The sequence below is a fragment of the Euprymna scolopes genome, chromosome 6 (genome assembly GCF_053919585.1).
Source record: "Euprymna scolopes isolate OS-2025 chromosome 6, ASM5391958v1, whole genome shotgun sequence".
Taxonomy (NCBI): Eukaryota; Metazoa; Mollusca; class Cephalopoda; order Sepiida; family Sepiolidae; genus Euprymna; species Euprymna scolopes.
Genome location: NC_136487.1, coordinates 23357476 through 23380255, shown reverse-complemented (window position 1 = coordinate 23380255; position 22780 = coordinate 23357476). Strand labels below are relative to the sequence as shown.

General features: G+C 32.6%; 1 protein-coding gene across 8 annotated transcripts in view; it reads left to right on the top strand.

Moving 5' to 3' along the window:
• LOC145277569 (uncharacterized) overlaps positions 1-22780 on the top strand; it is a 449159-nt gene that overhangs the window by 5970 nt on the left and 420409 nt on the right. The window contains exon 1 of one of the 8 annotated variants that reach the window (XM_080129055.1): positions 3639-3766. The exons of 5 other annotated variants lie outside the window; for them this stretch is intronic. The gene's annotated coding sequence lies outside the window, so the exon portion shown is untranslated. Of the gene's footprint in view, positions 1-3638; positions 3767-3945; positions 4171-22780 lie in introns of those variants that run through there. 2 more of the 8 variants (XM_080129056.1, XM_080129060.1) reach the window with 2 other exon arrangements.

Sequence of the window (22780 nt, the reverse complement as noted above, 5' to 3'; positions counted from 1 at the left end):
CTGGGGCAAGGATTTGGCTGCCAAAAGGTCAAAGTTTAAAGAGTTGACCTTTGCAGATTCTACGAAACTCCTCTGCCAATTTTGGGTCTAAACACTTGAAATTTTAAATGTAGGTAACTTGAACATGGATCAAACATTTTATTTTGATTTGAAACCAAAACAATAAATGTTAAGGGGTCAAAGTTTAAAAAAAATTACCTCTGCTATCTCTAAGAAAGTACTCAGACAATTTTTGGTCTAAACATATGAAATTTTACATAAAAGTATATTCACACATAGGGCAAGTTATGAACAGAACAAAGGGCTCGAAAGCCAGGCAGAAATGCAAGTAGTAAATGAGGTTGGTTTTGAGAGTAATAGTAAATTAATAGGAAATAATTTTGGTTTTGAGATTAATAGTAAATTAATAGGAAATAATTTTGGGTTTGAGATTAATAGTGAAATAAGAGTAAATAAGTTTGGAGTCAAAAGCAATAGTAAATTAGTAGCAAATAATTTTGGGTTTGGGATTAATAGTGAATTAATAGTAAATAGGTTTGAGTTGAGAGTAATTGTAAATTATTAGCAAATAATTTTGCGTTTCGAAATATGACAAAAGGGTTATTGAAATTTGGGAAAAAATTTAATCGTTTTTTGACCAGAAATTTGTCTGTCAAGGGGTCAAAGTTCAATGATTTGAGCCTTGAAAACTTTGGTAAAGTTTTCTCCTCCGCCAAATTTTGGTCTAAACACTAGAAATTTTAAATGTAGGTTACCTGTACATGAGTAAAAACTGACAATATATATATATAGATATATATATAGATATAGATATGCATATAAAGTTATTAACATAGGGCCTGAGCAACGCCAGGCTGAACTGCTAGTATATATATATAAAAGTGAAGATTTCTCTGTGTGTCTGTCTGTGTACATTTCCCTACACAATAACTCTGTCAATTTTCGGTCTACAGACTCGAAATTTGACATAAGGGGTATTGAGATTTGGGAAAATCTTTTTGATCAGTTTTCGGCCAGAAATTTGGGTGGTAAAGGGCCAAAGTTCAACGATTTGACCTTTGCGAACTCTACCAAACTCCTCCGCGATTTTTGGGTCTAAACACTTGAAATTTTAAATATAGGTTCTTTGGACGTGGATCAAACTTTATAATTTGATTTGAGCCCAAAACAATAAATGATAAGGAGTTAAAATTAGGGTCAAATTTAAAAAAATTTACCTCTGTGGTCTTTACCAAATTACTCAGCCAATTTTTGGTCTAAACATTTGAAATTTTACATATAGTGTATTAAGACATAGGGCAAGCTTTTTAATCGTTTTTTTTTTTTTTTTCTGAAAATTTGTCTTCCAAGGGATCAAAGTTCAAAAGATTTTACCTTTGCAGGCTCTAGCAAACTATTAAACCAATTTTGGGTCTAATCATTTGAAATTTTACATAAAGGGTATTCAGACATGCAGCAAGCTTTTTAATCGGTTTTTGAGCGAAAATTTGGCTGGCAAGAGGTCAAAGTTCGCAGAGTTGACCTTTGCAGACTCTACCAAACTCCGCCAATTTTGGGTCCAAACACTCGAAATTTTAGATGTAGGTTACTTGGACATGTGTCAAACATTTTAATTTAATTTGAGCCCAAAACAATGAATGTTAAAGGGTAAAAATTGGGGTCAAAGTTAAAACAAATTTGATATCTGCGGTCTCTATGTCTCTACCAACTTTTCTCTATGATAGTTAAGGAAGCCTATTATATAGAAAGGCATTACCATGCATATTAACACCTTTTAATATATACATATGCACATAAAGTTATCAAGAGTACATAGGGCCCGAGCAAAGCTGGGCGGAACTGCTAGTGCAAACTTTAGCACGGACTCTTTTTCTATTCTTAGTCGTGCTCATTCACTATATCACCTTAAGATCTTGGAGACTATTCACGTTCGACTTAGAAAACCTTCCCTTTGCAAGCAAAGGAAATGCCTCCTGGGTTTGAACGTGATTAATCTCTAGGGTATTCGACCATGACGCTGTTTTATTTTAATCATTTTCCCACTTTTTTTTTTTTTTTTTCTTTTTCTCCCCGTAAAGTGAATAAAACGCAATTTTAATCGCTTTTTCATTCTTTGTTTTAAAAATTCCCTCGATACAGCTTTGAGAAGCGAGGGTCGAAACCGGTCAGCTGGCTCCCCCATTTCTCTTTCTTTCCTCTCCTGTTCCCCTCCTTTTTTGATAGAATATATATATATATACACACACACACACAAATTTACTTTTTTAATCATGAATCATAAGACTTCCCTTCCTAATTGCAATATATATATATATATATATATATACATATATATATATATAGAGAGAGAGAGGGTTTTCTTCGAGATCAGCACCCCTGTCTTAACAAAGACGTTCTTTGGTCTTGTTGGCCGGATGGAAAAAAGAACAAAAAAAAAACTTTGGAAATTCCTCTTACGTAAATTCAACACCTCGTTTCATGAATATATTTTTTATTATAAAAGTTCAAGGACTTTTTTTTCTCCTCCAGCAAACAGAACCACAGAAAACTTTTGTCATCATAGGGGTAGGGGTGCTGATTTTGAAGAAAGCCAATGATTGTATCGTTGTTTCCTAGGTGTAAAATTCACTGGATCTTCAGTGCTTATCAAAAGTGCTCAATGGCAAACAGATCGTACATAGTGTATTTATTCATACAATTAAAATGAAATAAAATTATGCCTGAAGATGCTACTTCTCTAAAGGAGTTGCAGCAGAAACCTGTAAGTGTATGCACATATGTAGCCAGTAATATTTATACAAATACATACACATACTATTATTGGTTTTCAGTATTTACTTCAACAGTATGTGAGTGGAGATGGCAATTACACAGAATTTTCCGCATTTAATCCTCGTAAGGATTCGTCAGGCTAAATAACGAGTCCTTACGGGGATTAAATGCGGAAAATTCTGTATAGCTTAATTGCCATCTCCACTTACGTACTGTTGAAGTAAACCCGGAAGATTCCGTATAGCTTAATTGTCATATAAATAAAATGGTGATTTTTTTCCCCCCAGCCAAGCAAAACAAAAACAAAAAAAAAGTGGTGAAATAAGTATATAACAAATAAATATTACCAAAAGTAAGCTTCTACCTACAAGTACGAAGATCAAAATGGTGGTTTCATCAGCTGATCTTCGATAATCGCTCAAAAATCGAAAATTAAATAAAATACTGATGTAATCATTTTCGCACAATTATTGACAATATATTGGGTGGGTTTCTATCAGTATTTTTGTTTAATCTATTTAACCCAGACACTAATCTCAAGTTCTAGATAACAATATGAAAAAAAAAAAAAAAAAAAAAAAACGTATTTGCAATGGATCTTGGACTCTTTAGTGCTGGAAATTGCCGAAGCAGTTGGCAATTATTCGAAAGCCACCTTTTCGTTTTATTTTATACCCTAACCCTTCGCACGCTGCATTTTATTTTTATTTTGTATAAATGGGTTCAGCGATTTCCAGAACTAATTCTGGATACCCCGCTAAAAGTACTGAAACTCTGAATATCTATTCAATGTACTTTGAAAATAATTTTAACTCCTCAATTTTCATTTTCGAAAGAATAAAACTTTTCGAAATTCGACCACAACCACGCGCATGCGTACACGGAATTGAGTTGTCGTCGCTAATCGTGAATGTCGGCTCTTTTACCTCTATTTTCTTTTTTTTTTGTTCTTAATAACCAGGTCGGGATAACACTGAAAACAATGATGTAACAGGTTTGTATCTTGTGTAGTTTCTGAATTTTAACTAGGCACTCACACTCGGATAGAATTGACTTTTCTCTGTATAATAGAAAACGGGGGGGGGGGGGGGCAACCAGTTTCAGACGCGGCTAACAAATTTAAGAAACTTATATTGTCCCCTCTTCCTCTCGCTATTGAACTACTACGTCCTTATTGTTGTGTTGTTGATGATATAATAATGCACGTGTTATATAACCCTACGAACAATGTCAGCCTGTCTTTACGATGACATAGTTACATTTAAAAGCCGTTTCCTTTTTAATCTGAACTATAAATATAAGTGCAACAACTATTTTTGTTTTTATAAAAAACGTAACAATGTCATTTATTTTTGTAAATACACACGCACGCACCTGTTTTTATGCAACTGCATATATGTAAGTAATTTTAGCATGTCATTGTCGCCAACGCAATCTATCGAATATGTTCTTTTATAAATTATATATTCTTGGGTTTTTTTTTTTTTTCTAAATCAGTTTTTTTTACGTTCTTAAATTATATTGTTAACTTTCCAAACATGTTATTGAAATCGTATACGTTTTAAATGTAACATTTAAAACATTTTCGTTTGTTTTCATAGCCTCAAATTTCCTTTTCAAAAGACGTCATTCTAATCAATACAATTATTCGATTTCGAATGTAAAAATTATATTGAAATTTGGGATGTAACAAAAGAAAAAATATCGTTTTTTTTTTTGTTTTAGGGTAATTTAATATTTTTGTTTGTTTTTGTGTACAAAATTTCATTTAAAACTACTTTAAAACAAACAAACAAAAAAGTGAGCTAGGTAATTAGAAAAGTAACCGTTTATTGGCTACGGTAATATTTATTTATGGATATTTGATATTTTTTTTCTTTTTTTTTTCCTACTTAGTCATTTGTTGACATAACTGCACAATCCCAAAAATATCTTTTAAAAAATAGGGGCAAAAATAACCCTTTAGTAACCCTGAATTCTTAGATACAGGGAAAGATGTGTTCAATTTTTTTTCTTTTATAAAAGAACCGATATTATCCTTGAATATTTTTACTTGGTTACATCTTAAATTGTACATTCACAAACAAATCAATTAATCGTATTAAATATGACGTCTATTAAAAAGAGAATTTGAGACACTTAAAATGTACACTATCACGTGCTTTCTTTAATATTTTGACTAAAAAAATATTACTTTATAATTTACTTGCATTTCGGTCCAAAATTCCATTCTACTGCAAAAGAATGTCATTAAATTATAACGTGATTGAAGAAACTGTATAACAGCGTTTTTAATTGTAATTATATATCTATGCTAGCAGAAAGACCGGACATTGTTCGGGATTCACCAATGCTCATAACATTTTATACTTTGTTTTTAGTTTCTTCGCTTTTAGGCCGAGATAACAGTGTAGTATATGTTCTGATGCTGCTCTTCACCTTTTCTGTCCTTGGTCGGTGGAGGAGAGTCCTTCATAATCGAGACAATTTTTATTTTTGTTCTTATCTACAGTGTTCCTTTTTTGGGAGCTGGATTTCCCCACATTAAAAACTGGCCTTGTGTTCAACTCTGCTCTCGTGGGGGGGGGGGCAAGTAAATAGGCACGTCGTATTACTTTTTTTTAGTGCCCCCCTAATGTAACCAGAAGAAGCTGAAATATTTGAAACTTTAATATTTTTTGTTTGTTTTTGTGTACAAAATTTAATTTAAAACTACTTTAAAACACTTCATTAAATCTCCACACTAACGTAATGTACTTGCAATAACCCTTATCCCTGAGTGGCTTCCGGGCCTTGATAAGTGGTGATCACTGTGTAACAAAAACAAAAAACAAAAAAAAACTGCACGCCTGTGGAACTCTCTACCGCTTGCCTGTTTCTCTCCTGACTTCAACATGGATGTCTTCAAGTCCGACATAAACATATTCCTGATGAACCGTCCCCTTAAGTAATGACACTTTATCAAATTTCCAATACTAATGAATACTGCAATACTATCCCATTGATTACTGTACACAAAATAAGCCTTATCCCCGAGTGGCTTTTGGGCCTTGATAAGTGGTGATATTCATGTAAGAAAAACAAACTCCGAATTACTGTCTTATGTATACTGTTTAAATTTCATTAAAATCAAATATGTGCATTTGAAGAAGTCGAGAATTTTATACATATGCATTTTATCAAAATATGACGTTTTAAAGCCGGCTCAGACCCAGGTTAGGAGGGTTCTTAAAGATTCAGTTCTACTTCCATTGTCTTCCCCAAAATAATTCATGCATATACTTTAAATTTTATAAAATAGGATATATTAGAAGTTTTAAGGAGTAGTACTGACTGCACTGCAGTGTACTCATAGATTCGGGAATACTTCCCGGTACACTTTGATATTTTTATGTAGATTCTTTAACCTTCTTTTCTAGGACACAAACATCACACCATGCACATAAGTCTCTCTCTGTCATCCACACACACACTTATGTGTGTGTGTGTATATATAAGTATATGCAATTTACTGGTGAAACCTTATAGGGCTCATAGTTTTTAAAGCCGGCTTATCATTTTTTTTTTTTTAAGTTTCCGATTAATTTTGATCGTGTTTGAAAGATTAAAGCCTAAAATTAATCTCTAAAAAGAAAAAAAAATTTTTTTTAATAATAATTAAATACAATACGGTGGTGAGATGCACATCCTGTTTGTTTGTTTATTTATTTTACAATATTGACATCCAAATTAAACCGTTAGTAGACATAATTCCATTTTAAAAAAGTTAAACTGATTTCATTAACACGAACTTTAGGGGCTTTGTTGTAATGTTCCTGAAATATTAAAAAAACAACTACGATGCTTTATTTTCATAAAAAAAGCAAAAATGAATTCAAGCGTTTTTTTAAGTACTTAAATCTATAACTTTATGAAAGATGTTTTTGTTTACACGAAATACCTCCTTTGCTTACCCCCCCCCCTTCTATTTATTTTTACAAATTTTATATGTTGGTGACAAAAATGTTAATTTTGGACACTTGTAACATTTATTCCGTTTAGTTTAAGATTTATCAAACTTTTAAAATAAACATATTTCAAATAAAGCTTACTACAACAGCATATTCTTTTCTCATTTACAAAAAAAAAAAAAAAAAAAAATGTCTCGCCTTCCTCATGACAGGTTTCCGTCAATGGGAAAATTGCTAGGCATTTAAAAACAAAACAAAAAGAAATCTATACTTTAGTTTAATATCAATCGGCGTTTCCTGGAAATCTTTTCATTTTTGCTGCGTCTGTTTTTACCAAATTGTTTGTTTCTCGTTTTTATAGTTTTAATTATTCTCGTATCGTTGCAGAAGAATCTTAAAGCCAGAATAATTTTCTATTCAACATTTTAAATGCTTCTAAATTCTTTTCAAGTTTCTAATTGTCACGAAGTAGTTGTCAAACGGAAACACTCTTGTGATAAACAATATACGTCTAAAATAAAGCTTCTGTCTTTTCACCCACAGCGCTCGGATTCTCATTTTTCTCTAGCTGAAATGAATAGTTTTCTCCTCTTAGACCCCCCCCCCTTTTTTTTTTTATATAAATAAGCTTCTAGAATTGATTTTCATCCAGATCTGAAATGCAAATTTGTTGCTGGAAAAATGATTGAATTATTCTGTCGCTCTAGACGGTACCTAACCTCAACGTAATCCTCTACCTTGTATAAGAGCCAGATACTCCCTAAGATACACCACCACAATCAAATATCTGGAGAGGTGCTTGCTTGGAGCACTCTTTCCTGTTTTGACGGAGTACAAAATCAACTTCAAAATTTACCAACGAATGGTTACAGACTTTTCACGCAAAAGAAATGCTGCTAGTTTCTATCTCTCCTCTAATCGTTATGTTTATGCTAGATGCTCGGCTGAGCTATAATCTGATGCCACCATATAAAAACATTGACAGCAGGAACTCGTCTAGCTACCACCAGAGCAAAGAACTTTTCTTTCTCTCCCTCCTTACTAAAATCTGAACGACACTTTCACAAACAAATTTTATTTCGTAGAACATCCCATCTATTGAACAAGGTACCATGGGTTTGCTGACTACAACATGATCGTCTTCAGGTCTAATGTGAATAAATACTTGGATAATCAATGTCTTTTAAGTCTACCCATAACACCTATTTGTTTTCGATCCTCTCTTTAACCATTTCTCCTCGAGTGTTCCCGTGCAGTGCAGTTCCCATAAGTGATAATACGTTAGAAAAAAATAAATAAAAGTAATTTTCTTTGTTTAAAATAGCTTAAAATAGTTAACTTGTTTACAAACATAAGCAAATGAATTTTAGTAAATTTAATAATTTCGTAATATTAAAAAAAAAAAATGGATTTAAATTGTTTTATTCAATTGCATTTTTATTTAAATAGTCGATTAATAGTAAGTAAATTAAAAATACTAATCCACTTGGTTGCTAGAAAAAAACATGCACCATGACACGTGAAGTTATGATTTTATTAATATAAAGATGAACGAACAAAAATCTCTAAATAAAATGTGAATATGTTATAGAAAATGTTAAATGATGTTCGAACGGTTAGTTTTAGAAAAAATCGAATAGAATCGGTGTATAGGCGATTATATATATCTCGAATCTCCCGACTAACAATAATTATCGCTTCCTACACTGATGATTGCATAAGTATGAAACAGTTGAAACACTAGTGTTTGTAGATATGAAAATATTAATATTTATTTTAAAAATACTATTTGATTCTGATATTAAAAACGTTTGAGTCAAATTCCTTTTGTATTACGTATTATGGAAAAAAAAAATGTTTTAATATATTTTTTATGTTGAGCGATGCAAAAAAAAAAATGAACATGGTGGCTATGGCCTTTTTGCTAAGAACAGTGTGGTATGTCTTCGGTCAGTGATGAAGAAATCCTTCTAGACTGAGACAATTCTTAGTTTTGCTCCTATCTAGTGTCTCTCTTTTTTGGGAGCTGGATTTTTCCCACATTAAAAACCGACCTTGTGTCTAACTCTGCCCTCCTTGGGGGGTGGGGGTGGTGACTTTTTCTTTTTAAAATATCGATTTATGGTAACATATTTGCACATTTCAAACGTGTACTTTTTTTTTTTTTTTTCAAATTACATGCCGTTGTCCTAAATATATTTTAAGTCAAAATTGTTTCTGAATTATTTAAAACAAACAAAAAACATTTTTATCACCTATATACCATTTTTTTTATCGCATTGTTTAATCCCTTCCGTTCGATCTCTTATCTAGAATATTTTCTGAATTAATGTTTTTACTTAATACTTTTCCCATTTTTTAAAACAATTTATTGATGTGATTATTTTTTTTTATTTATTTTTTTTTAGGCGATGGATTTTTTAGAAAAGAAATTTGCATGAGAAATTTCAAATGAAAACTTGGATTATTATTTAAAGTGCAAGAAAAATGCCCCTTAAATTAAACAAAATTGGTTGTAAAATATTTCTCTAGAAAAAAATAAAATGTTTGACAATCTATATATCTATAAAAGTGAACGTGTCTGTGTGTCCGTGTACATTTCCCTACGCAATAACTCTGTTAATTTTTAGTCTACAGACTCGAAATTTGATATATAGGGTATTAGGGTATTGAGATTTTGGAAAATCGATGTGATCGGTTTTCGACTGGAAATTTGGCTGTTAAGGGGTCAAAGTTCAACGATTAGACCTTTGAGAACTCTATCAAACTCCTCCGACAATTTTGGGTCTAAACACTTGAAATTTTAGATATAGGTTCCTTGGACATGGATCTGACTTAATAATTTGATTTGAGCCCAAAATAAATATTAAGGGGTCATAATAGGGGTCAAAGCTAAAAAAGTTGACCATTTTTTTTTTTTTTTCTTTTGCTCAGCATACACCTCAAAACACCCGGGCAACGCCGGGCCGAAATGCTAGTATATCTATAAAAGTGAATGTATTTTTTTGTTTTATTTTACTTTAGTCGAAGTTCTCAGCCATCAAGGGGCCCATTACCTGGTGCTAACACTTGAACTCTATATGAGATACATAGATATTTGAATGCTCCATTTAAGTTCTTTATTTCTCAAACACTGTGTTAGTAAAGAAATTGAGAACATAATTTTCCTCTCCCCAATTAACCATTTTCATACGTTGTAGTATATCTTTTGTTTTGGTCTCACTGGATTCCAGGACAAGAATTTATCTAATCTGGTGGAGTATCCAGGTTCGTGCTATTACCTGAGGTAACATCACTTGAAGAAGGGGCACCATTCCTCATAAAAGCTAATGAGTGTTAGCCATAGTGAGGAGATCTTATTTTGGCAGCGAATACTATGTAATTTTGAATATTTGGTCAGGGTTTACTTCTATGGAAAAAGTATCCTCATGCCAGGTTGTTCTGACAAACCCCTGTACAGAGAGACCTTAGACACTCGAGGATAGTGTCTAGTAGGCATTCAAGTTTCTCTCCAGTGGGCATTCAAGTTCTTTCTCTCCCATATGGGTTCATATATGTTGCAACAAATTGTGTTTCAATGTAAAAGACGGACTACATACTTTACAAGAATATGGTTTTTCTCCAGTATGTGACCGCATATGTTTCTGCATATTAGATTTCATTGAAAATGAACAACTGCCTGTTTCACAAGAATATGGTTTCTCTCATTTTATTTTACTTTTGTTAATTTGAAGAGATCAAGGGGCTCCTTCCTGGGGCTATCACTTGATTCTATTATAGTTTAAATTTATATCCAAGGGCTCTTTTAAGAATAGACACTGTTCCCTTTATGGCTGCTATCTGTATTTCCTTACAGCTTGGTTTTCCAGGGATTGCTTCTAAGTATTTTTGAAGGTTCTTTTTTTTATTAGGCCAGTTGCTCCTGTCACAACTGGTATGATGTTTATTTCTTTCAGAGACCATGTTGCTTTTAGATCATTTTTAAGGTCCTGATATTTTGTTATCTTTTCCCGTTCTGCTCTATTAAGGCCAAAGTCGTTTGGAACTGTGACGCCGATAATGAGTGCAGTCCTTTCGGGCTTGTTCCATATTACTATATCTGGCTTGATGGCCTTGTATGTATCTGCCTGCCTGTATCTCTTTGTCATAGAACACTGTCACTGTGTCTGTGTACATTTCCCTACGCAATAACTCTGTCAATTTTAAGTCTACAGACTCGAAATTTGATATACAGGATACTGAGATTTGGGAAAATCTTTGTGATCGGTTTTCGGCCAGAAATTTGGCGATTAAAGGGGTCAAAATTAAACGAGTTGACTTTTGAGAATTCTACCAAACTCCTCCAAAAATCTTTGGTCTAAAGACTTGAAATTTTAGATATAGGTTCCTTGGACATGGATCTAACTTAATAACTTGATTTGAGTCCAAAACAATAAATGGTAAGGGGTCATAATAGGGGTCAAAGTTAAAAAAATTGACCGCTTTTTTTATTTTTTTAATTTTATTTTTTTTGCTTAACATGTACCTCAAAACATCTGAGCAACACCGGGCTGAAATGCTAGTATTTCTATAAAAGCGAATTGTTTAATTGTGTTAAAATATATTTTATTGGAATTATTTTTTTATCGGGAGATATCTATGCTCTTGGTAGTGTTTTTAAAGATTAAAATAAATCTTTCAAAAATGAACATCCAGATTAATTTAAAATTTTATAGATTACAAAAATAGTGTTTAGGCACATTTGCTACCACATTATTATTTTTTTTTTTTTTAAGTAGTATTTTCAAGTTAAATTCAAGCCTTACGATATCTTTTATATTAAACTAGCCAGGGTGTTTGGAGGTGTGTGTGTTGAGCAAAAAAAAAAAAAAAATGAAGTGGTATGTAGGCAGGCGGGCAGACTCGAACCCATACCGTGAAGGAAAAAAAGAATGTAAAAAAAAAAGACGTGACGTCTTTGATGTTGTGCCCATCGCCAAACCAGAAGTGACGTAGGTTTAAATTAAGGGTAGTCAATTGAAAAGAGGCGATGACTTACGAAAATATTGGCGAAAAAAAAACGACCCCTCCCTGTAGAAAAGTGCTCAGTTGAGGGTGAAGGAATCAATGTTTTTAGCCAATTTTTCGGTATTTGTTGTCCGAAGGGTCGAGCTTCAAAACGATACAGATCTTGTGAAAATCCGTCACTTCTGTCGAAAGTTTTAGACAACATACAAACATACATACAGACATATATATATCTATCTATCTATCTATATATATATATATATATATATATATATATATATATATATACACACACACACACATTTTAAACAGACGGGTGAGATTTATATTATGGAAGATTAAGTGAAAGTAGAGAATAGTTAGAAAACACCCTCCCTCTCCATGTTAAGAATGGCTTTCTAAATGTTATTATTTCAGCATGGTAACAAAAGTGCATAAGTACCAAACATTTTTATTCATGTTTTTTTTTTATTTCAAATTAAATATAATAATTTAGATGAATTTGTGTAATGTAAAGAAAACTATTCAAATATAACAATATGCACAAAAACTTTTAGAAAATGTTTTTTATAGCTCACTTTTACTTTCAATATCGATTTTATTTTCAATTAAATAAAAATGAAACCCATTTCCTAGAAATAATTTCCTAAATAATGAAACTATTTTAAAACTGCTTAAACAATAAATTAATGAATTTATCTGAGTGGAACTTGAAAAGCCATATTAGGGCGAGAGAACCCGTTGAAAATATTGAAAACTAATTATATTGTTGTTGAAAGACAAAATTGGTTTTAAGTTTTTCTAGAACATTCTTGATGAATTTTTATATCATAAACCATAGGTTCACAGTAAGTAACCTAAGTATGGCGGGGTCATAGTCCTATTTGTTTACTAGCTGTACCCACCCAGCGTTGCCCGGGACTCATTGTATTTCGTTTTATATATATTTTTTTTTTTCAAATTCTTTTTAAAATACAATTTTTCAATTAAATATTAGTCTCGTTTTGTCTTTAATTATTAATTGAATCAGATTGCTATAAAACTGAATAGTTTTCATAACATTGTTTTTAATCTCTACCTCTAGGGTTTAGTAGTGATTTTAATTCCAGAAACTAGTTTAAAATTTCGAAGAATCAGGAAATATATTTTTTTTCAATTTAGCAACAAAAGATTTAAATAGTTAACTTGTTTACGAATAAAGTAAAATGCATTTTGGTGGAATTAATTTCGTAATTACATTATTTTAATAAAGTTTCGTTTACTTTTGCTCTTATTACATTCTTTATTTTAATAATTATTCGATTAATAATAAACAAAGTGTGTAAATCTTGTAGAAGCAGCAATATATATATATATATATATATATATATATATATATATATATATATATATATTACACACACACACACACACACGTACGAAAAATGATCACATTTTTTATATTCTGCTGCTGCTGTATATTTGCCAATAATGTAACCCTCGTTGGCGTGTGTGTGTTGGTTCATCAATAAGTTTTCTGGTTTACCATTCCTTCATCTCTCGCTTCCTGGAAGACGACAGGATGAGAGGGGAGGGTGCTGTCTTGGAGACAAAATTGATTTCAATGTCGACTGAAAAAAAAATGGTCTAGTAGCATCAGTCGACATGTGCATGTCTTGTGTATCTACACATGAAATTCGTTAATCTTGATAAACGCATACATTTTGTTCTGTACAATTATTTGAAATAGTTGGTCTGCTTTACACAATAGTACATTTTCTTTATATTCATTATTTTATGTAGATTTTATAAGGTATGTTCTTTTCGTGCATTTTCTTAAATAGTTAATTTTTATGACTTGTTTAATGTTCTGTGTACGCTTATTATTATTTGACGAAAATTGTTTTTAATTTTGCGATATTTTTTTGTAACAATTTTTGGTGTTTATATAGATCAGCCTCCATGGCCGCCAGTATTGGCTTTAGTAAAATCCGGTAACTAGTCGCAACAGTAAAAAGGTGACCATACAAAATGAAACCGGAGTTCCTGAAATGAAAAACAGAAACTAAATAATACTTAATGATCTATTTAAATTGCATTTTTAATTGAAGGCTGTATTGTATTTTTTGTTGTAACTTTCTCATTTTAATTGTTTTCTGGTATTGTAAATTTTGACAATGTACAAAAAGAAATAAACTCTCCTTGTAACTGAAATAAGAATAACAATAACAATAATAATAATAATAATAATAAGAAGAAGAAGAAAAGAATAATTATAAATAAAAATAAAACAAAAGTGCGTATACACGGGCGGTCCCCCACGTTTTAAAATTTTATCTTGTGACACAGATTTTAATGTTTTCTACAAAAGAAATCCGCATAACACTGAGTGTATGGTTTGTTCGTTCTCGGGAAGTCATCGTCCCAGGCATTATATTCTCCTTCGTGAAAGGGAATTGGTTTATTTTCGGCCGTCTGACCCCACTCCTCTCATCGGGAAAACGGTAACCGATTATTACAGACTTTTAAACCATTCCGAGTAGCCCCCCCCCCCCACCTCTTTGGGATTAGTTGGATTAAATTGATCAAGACCTTGTTTAACTTTGTTACAATGGGAAAACGGTTTACAATTGTAAATAATAAAAAAGGGTTTAGCATTAAATGTGAACGACAGGTGTGATGAATTGTGAAGCTAGAGGAGGAGGAAGGAGACCATGCTGCGTCCAATCGAGTATGAAATAGTGAAACAGAATTCCCTGAAGCATAAACATGATTGCTCTTTCTTTTTATTCATGGTATTATTTGAATAACAAAATCAAACAATTGCATTTTTTAACCAGTACATAGTTTACAAGGGAAAGTTATGTTGACTTCGAGATAAAAATGAAAACATTTTTGGAGGTTTTAAAAAAGGTTGTTCTAAACTTATTTTTAAAAAAATAATTTTTAATTTCTAAAATGAGAACATTTTTTTTTTTAATCTATCATTACACTACATGAGACATCACCAAAATTCTTCGTAAGTGTACATTCTTTTAATATCTTTTTTTTTTTGGGGGGGGGGTCTAGATTTTATTTATTTCGGAAATATTAAAAGCATTTTTGGGTTTGTATTACTGTACACAGATTCGAAAAAGTTGTCAAAAAACAAATTATAACAAGTAAATGTTATCAAAGGCAAGATAAGTTACTTTTCTACGAAACTGGATATAGTTTTTGTGTTTTTATTCAATGTAACATGTTTATTCAGCTCGAAAAACATGCAGTGTTTACCGATTTATTGGAAAAAAATTCAAAATAGCACCCGACTCTCTCTTTAACACAGTAAGTTTGGGAAAGGTGCTATAAATATAAAACTAGACAAAATACTGTTAGAAACTCGCTCAATATATGTTACCGTGACATAGGTTGACATATATTCAGTGGGTTTTTAATAGTATTTTGTCTAGTTTATTATTTATAACACTTTTTCCCAAACTTACCGTGTTAAAGAGAAAGTCGGGCGCCATTTTGAATTTTCCAATACATCGGTAAACACTGTATGTTTTTCGAGCTGAATAAACATGTTACATTGAATAAAAACACGAAAAATATATCCAGTTTGGAAGAAAAGTAACTTATCTTACCTTTGATAACATTTATTTGTTATATATTTGTTTTTTGACAATTTTTTCGAATCTATGTGTACAGTAATACAAACCCGCATTTTTTATGCTATTATAGTCTTATTACTACTAGGTCTATAAAAAAAAAAAAAAAGAAAAAAATGCGTAGTTAAAATCCTCGTCTCTTCGAAGGAAATTGGTTACCTTACCTAGCTTGGATCAGAATTAAGCTATACTGCGTACTGCGATTATGGCAATTTTTTATCCGACCTTTTGGGGGTGGGGTAATTGGATTCCTCCACGTTAAATCGACCTCGTGTCATATTCTTGGTGTGAACACAAGACTAAATACTTAGCCAGACACTTTATAAACATTAACGTTTCTTTCTTTTTAGTTCTTCATGATATGTGATTCATATTCATCGAGTTTTGTTTTTTACATGTTATTTTTTCTGCTGTGATTAAAGTGTTATCTGTTCAGCAGAAATCCTCCTAGATTGAGTTAAACTTTTTGTTTTCAATCAAAAGTATTTTTATTTATTTATTTATTATTATTTATTTATTTTATTTTTTTTTTGGAGCGTTAGATTTTCTTAACATTAAAATCAACCCTGTGTTTAAATTTGTTTTCTTGTTATGTAAAGCAGTGAATATCTATTTGATGAGGGACGGTTAATTTAATACCATGGGGTGAATTGTAAACCTTATTCATTTTAATTTTAAAACTCGAATCTAAATCAGGGTTACTCATCGTATTTTTAATTTACGATTTCACGATTACTTTATATAAGTAAAGCGTCGACTAAAAATAGCGATGATTTCTTCATTTGAGTGAATAAAAAATGGGCAAGTGCTTTTTGCAGGTGCTTCGTTGTGAATTTAAAGAAGATTTTGAAGTTCCTTATTTGTGTGTATAATAGTGAAACGATGTTAGTTTGTGTTATTGTCTGTGCGTGTATGCATGTTTATAGAAAGAAAGGGTTGGTCGTCGCAGCCCTGAAAAACTAGACCGGATATGTAAACAACCCACAAGCGCACTTTCACTTTTTTTTTTTTTTTTTTTAAAGATGGTGGCCATTATGCTTTGCAGGTTGTCGTCTTTGCCCGAAGGCAGTTTTCTCCGAAAAACAGTACGTGAAAGAACAAGAAAAGAAAAATCTCAACATTCACCGACACTTATTTCCCCCTTTTTCTTTTTACATTTATTATTATTATTTTTTTTTTTTATCAATCGTCTGTTTGCGTAAAAAACCACATGTCTATCAAACCAACGATGCTCTCATTTCCCCCGTTCGATTTCCTCTTTTTTGGTCTTCAACTGCTGTGGCTGACATTTTCCGATTCTGTTCGTTTTATTATTATTCACGGCTCGTTTTCTTTCTTGGCATGTTGAAGCGACAGGAACTATTTTATAATTATCGAGTGATGGAAGAGACATAGTAGTCGGTAATATTTAGCACTTGCGCAATCTCATGTTTGTTGTTGTTGGCAGCCGTTCGTTTCAAATCAGTTTTTTTTTTTTAATTCGTTATAATAGATGTAAATGAATTGAATAATATACCGTTATCGTTGGACAAATTAATTCTAACACTAAACTCTAAACTTGCGATTTGTGCTTTTCAAAATTTGTACACTTTTTTAAAAGTGTTTTCAAGTTAAAGCATTAGTAAAAAAATGTATAATCTATTTGATTCGTAGCTGTATTTACTCGGCGTTGCCCGTGGCCGAGAGAAAAATAATTTAAAATGTCATGCTTACGCTTTTTTTTTTTTTTTTTAATAGAATTTTAAAAAGATACATTTTAGTTTGTTTTTTAATTATTTTTTAAAATTAATATCGGATTAATAAATAATAAAAAATGTTTATGCATTTGCATTGATATGAGAAGCCCGAGAAGAATTTTGTCATTATATATTATCTAAATATTAATTTACTTGTCGGTACGACCAATGTTACAAAAACCATCATCATCGCAAACATTAATTAACGAGAAACCTTCCTTTATAGTCGCTCTTTATCAGTTAAAAATTATTAAAACTATTTCTTCTCCAAAATTAAAAAAAAAATCAAACAAACAAACATGGCTGTTTGTTTACGGTTTCAAGTTGGTTATTTTATTTTATAATTTAAAAAAAGTCATGTTAGGAGGAGACTAATTTTTTTTTTTATCACAGTTTCTTTTTAAGATGAAAAAATTATGCAAGTGAATTAACATCTGTTCCTTTAAAATTTATTTAAAAAATATTCAGAAAAAAAAAAACAAAAAAACAAAACAATGTGTTGTGTGTTGGATTTTCATTGAAAATTGTTTTTTTTTTTTTTTTTTTTTCAATCAATATTTTTAACTTTAAAGAGTTAAAAAAAGAATTTGCTTAAAAATCGTTTTAGATTCGTTATTTGTTTTATTTTATGTTTTATTCATTTTATCTATGTGTTTTTCAAATTTTCAACTATCATGGAATTTCCATGTGTTCTAGTTATTATTTTTATTATTGATACAATTGATACAGAGATTTGAGACAATCGGTGGAAATGCTAACTGTTGTGTCGTGGAACAACAGTGAAAGTAAGAACAATCAAGTTGAGGTTTGGTTAAGGAACAAGTGTATTAACAATAATGTACAGAGATAGGAAAGCGTGTATATCTGCTGGGCACTCGGCTAGCAGTTGAAGTGCAGTCGCATCTCTCTCACCGGTGTCGGAATTACTATTTATAGTGCTAATCGGTGTAAATTTCTCTGTTCAAGGAAGGCCGGTATAACACCTCCCCCCCCTTTGATAACGTTTTTGTTTTGGGTTCACTCTAATCAATTCTGTTGATTTCCATTTTCTATTTGATCTTCTGTTCTCCGGAGCTGTCTCTGGTATGGGGACCTGAAAAGTATCAAACACTGTGTCCATGATGTCCTCCTCGGGCGATCTGGTCACCTCACTGTTCAAGTATCTTTTCCGAATTTGGTTAGTGTGACGTTTGTGCACGAAATTTGGTCCCTTAATCATGTAGACCATGTTGCCTATTTGTTTCTCAACAATGCCGGACTCCCAGAAAGTCTTATTATTTTTGTGAATCTTGTAGAAGACTCTTTCGCCAACTTTATACCGTTTTTTGTTATCGGTTTTTTGAGGTTTGGCCTATCTTGGGTTGGTAACAACTTGTGAAAAATCGATCTAACCTTGAGTCCGAATATAACCTCAGCAGGTGTCTTCGACATTTTGATGTTTGCATTCGAAGTGACTCTGTAGACTTGTAAAAACTGTTGGATTGACTTATCCATTGGTGACCCACTAGCTTTTTTCAGAGCTCCCTTGAATGTGTCAACGAATTTCTCTGCTTGTCCATTACTTCTTGGGTGGTATGGCGGAATGGTTAGATGCTCGATTAGATGATCCTCGCAAAAATGTTTAAATTCGGTAGACATAAATTGCGTTCCATTGTCTGTAACAATGCAGTCTACTACTTCAAACCTAGCAAATAGTTCATACAGGAAGTTGATAATTACCGCGGATGTGGGATTCTTACATTTTAATACTTCCGGCCATTTAGATAGGCTGTCTACGACAATGAGATAGTAGAACCCATATAGCAGTCCTGCAAAATCTAAATGAATCCGAGACCAAGGTCGATCCGGTTTTGCTCACAATTCAAATTGAGTCGGAGGAGCTTTCATAGCTAATGCGCATCATCTACACTCCCTGATTTTTCCTTCTATATCCTTATCCATGTTTGGCCAATAAATAAAAGAGCGCATAAGGCTTTTCATTCTTGATATACCTGGATGTCCTACATGGAATTTCTTGAGCATTCTTTTCTGTAATGTCGCAGGAATTATGACCTATATAACAGGATGCAGGAATTACGACCTATATAACAGGACACTATATAACAGGATGTTATCGCAAATTGAATAAACTTCATCCAGTTCGTTATTGTTGATCCTTTCTTTCGTGCATATAATAAATTCGTCCACCTCTGCCTTACTCTTAATCTCCTCAAGCGTTACTGGAAGTTCTCTTATTGTGTCACATAACGTATTTTTTACTTCAACTTCCATTTGTATGGCTGCTATTACCATATCCTACAATGGTTCTGTCTGCTTAGGTATTAACCTCGATAACCCGTCTGCATGACCAAATTTTTTAGATGGTACATACTCCATTTGAAAATTGTAATTCAAAAGTATGGTACCTCATCTTTGGAGTTTATTCGCCATATGTTGTGGGAGTCCCTTTTTCGATCCGAAAATCATTAATAATGGTTTGTGGTCTGTTTATAACAGAAATTACCTACCGTGCAGGAAACGATGAAATTTCTTTACCACAAATATAATGCTTAGCGCCTCTTTTTCAATTTGTGAGTAGTTCTTTTTAGCTGGCAAAAGTGATCAGGATGAATGTGCTATGGGTTTCACTTTTCCATCATCCATTTTGTGTAAAATGCATGGTCTTATGCCATAGGAGCTGGCATCGCTTGAAACTATAATTTCACGCTTGGGATTATAATGTGCCAGAAACAAGCCAGGTGTTAGTCTCTTTAATTTCCCGAAATGCTTCTTTGCACTCTTGCATCCAGACCCATTTTTGGTCTTTCCTTAACAGTTCATTTAAAGGCGACCTTAGTTTATGCATATTTGGCACGAATACATTGTAGTAATTTGCCAAACCTAAGAAACTTTGTAAAGACGCAATATTTTCTGGAGCAGGCATATTCTTTATTGCACTCGATCTATCTGGATCCGGCCTTCTCCCATGTTTATCGATGATTTGCCCAAGTATTTTATTTTCTCCATGAAAAATGTACATTTTCCTGTTTTACTTTAAATCCATAATCCTGGATCCTTTTGAATACTTGGTTTACATGAGCTTTGTGTTGTTCTTTGCTAGCGCTTTTCATTAACACATCGTCCAGGTACCCTACTGCGAAATCCAACCCATTTAACATAATGTCGATAATTTGCTGAAAAATCGCAGGAGCGACTTTGACCCCAAAAGGAAGTCTGTTAAACTTGTACAATCCCTTATGGTTATTAATATATAGCAGCTTTGAACACTCCTCATCGACTGGAACTTGTAAGTACGCGTCACTGAGGTCGATTTTAGAAAAATATTTCCCTCCACTCAGTTTCGCAAATATCTCTTCAGGGCACGGAAGAGGATAACGGTGATCTTGTAATGCTCTGTTTAAGCCTGTCACGAAGTCGGCGCAAACCCGAATCTCCTTACTCTTCTTTTTGATGTAAACCGTTGGTGCAGCCGACGCACTGCGATCAAATTTTCCGATGATACCCATATTTTCGAGTCTTTCTACTTCGCCGTCTATCTGTTCTATAGCGGCGGAACATTTCTTTTCTTTCTAAACACTGGCTGTTCATTTACTTTTACGTCAAATTTTGCTACCGCTTTTGAAACACCTTCTCAAACCGCCTGGGAAATTCTTTTAACTCCTTAAGTTTTTCTGCCTCCACATTCGAATCCTCAACCTTTTGGCAAAATGAGCTTAAAGGCAAATCCAATAGTCTAAACTTTTTGAACAGATCAGTTACAAAGAGGTTGTTTGATTTTCGCATGATAAAAATTCTTCCTTTTTCGTCCCTGTTCTGGAAAAAAATATTCGGCAATAATTCTCCTTCGAAGGTAATTTTTTTGCCACTGACGCTTCTCGCCGTTTTATTTGATTTAATAATAGTGTACATTAATAATGGAAATGTCAGACCCACTTTCTTTTGAAACATTTTGACCTGTACATATTTCCAGATATTTTGTTCCTCAGGTTCAATTTTCATAAGTTTAATGGATGTCTTCTACCAGATTTTTTTCTACAATGTGATGCTTTATGCACTTTCTGGTGGCAGTTGTGACATTGTTTGAATTTGTAGGGACACTCATTGTACCAATGTTTATTTCCACACCTCCAACATGGTCCAGGTGGATCTTTTCCCTGTTTATTTTTTGAAGTCAAATTTTTTTTTTTTTTTTTTTTTGATGGATCTTTTTTTAATATGCGACACTCCGCTTTCCTCTATGTCATGACTATCTAGTTTCAACGCAATAAACCATTTGCAGTCTTCCGCTAAGTTTTGTAGTTTTAAGTTCGGTTCGTTTTCGAGTTTATTCAAAACACGACACCTGATTTCAGCGTCTTTATTTAAAACCAGCCCTTGCACAAATATTACACATTTAAAATTATCTGCTGATAATTCCTCCAGTTTAAAATCGTCGCAATGCTTGTTCACTATACTTGCATAAGTAGTGTAGTCGTCTTCCTCTCTTCTAGTAACATTCATACATTTATATCGCCTATGGAAAAGAGACGTTTTTGCAGAAAACAGTTCTGTAAGTAGTCTAAGTGTTTCTTGGAAGCTCAACTCACTGTTTTTTTTTTTTTTTTTTTTCTTTTTTTTTTAGAATAAAATTCACAAACTTTGTTATGCTCGGCTGTTCCCAATTTTCTTAGCAAAAACCTTACTTTTTTCGTGTTTGACCAGGTACTGATGTAGCAAGATCCCGGGCGATACCAGATGGTCTTGCTTTTCAAATAGAGGAAGAGAAGGTAGGAGAGGGGGTGTAATATTTGATCAAGAAAAAAAGAAAAATGTCCCTCGGACTTTATCAAGAAAAGAAGAAGATAATAGATAATAATGTTCTTTAAGTGGTTTTAATTTCCATTTTGTACTTATGTAGCGATAAGAAGAGGCAAAAATGTCCATAAGAAATAAAATATTTCAATGGGGAAAAATAAATAAATAAATAAATATGATAATGAGATTGTTGAGTTTGGCAGAAAAACAATACAGGATCGTTTTCTGGTTGAGTTTGGAAAGAACAATTCAGATTTTATGGAAACAATGACTTGGGTTCAAAATGTCTGCTTTGGTGTCTGGGAGATGTTGTCATTTGGATCCACCTGTTAACTACCAGGCCACCAAGCCAGTGATAAGTTAGTTGGACAGATAAGTAAATAAAATTGAACCTAGGGAGAGATATGGTCATGAAAGTGAAGGAAGAGGTTCACAAGAAAAATAGGAAAGATAGGAAAGCGTGTATATCTGCTGGGCACTCGGCTAGCATCTCTCTCACCTGTGTTGGAATTACTAGCACTATTTATAGTGTTAATTGGTGTAAATTCCTCTGTTCAAGGAAGGCCGGTATAACACTAACCATGCAATCTATGTGTGTTATTGTTGTCACTTGTTGTTCTGATGATTGCTCACCCAGAATATCATCAGGTGTTTGAAAAGCATTTTATTATTTTCTCTTAAAAAAAAAACAAGAAAATAATTTTCAATAAGTTTATTTTATTCATAATTGCATGATCAATTTTAGTCACAAATGCAGTAACATAGTATTTATTCATGAAATGTTTGCATAAAGATAAGTTCATCAGTAAAAGTATCCGTTTGATCTCAGGACGATTCTCCCAGGTATTACCTTCCACCATTTGCAAGGGAAGAAGGAAGAGTTATTGCATTA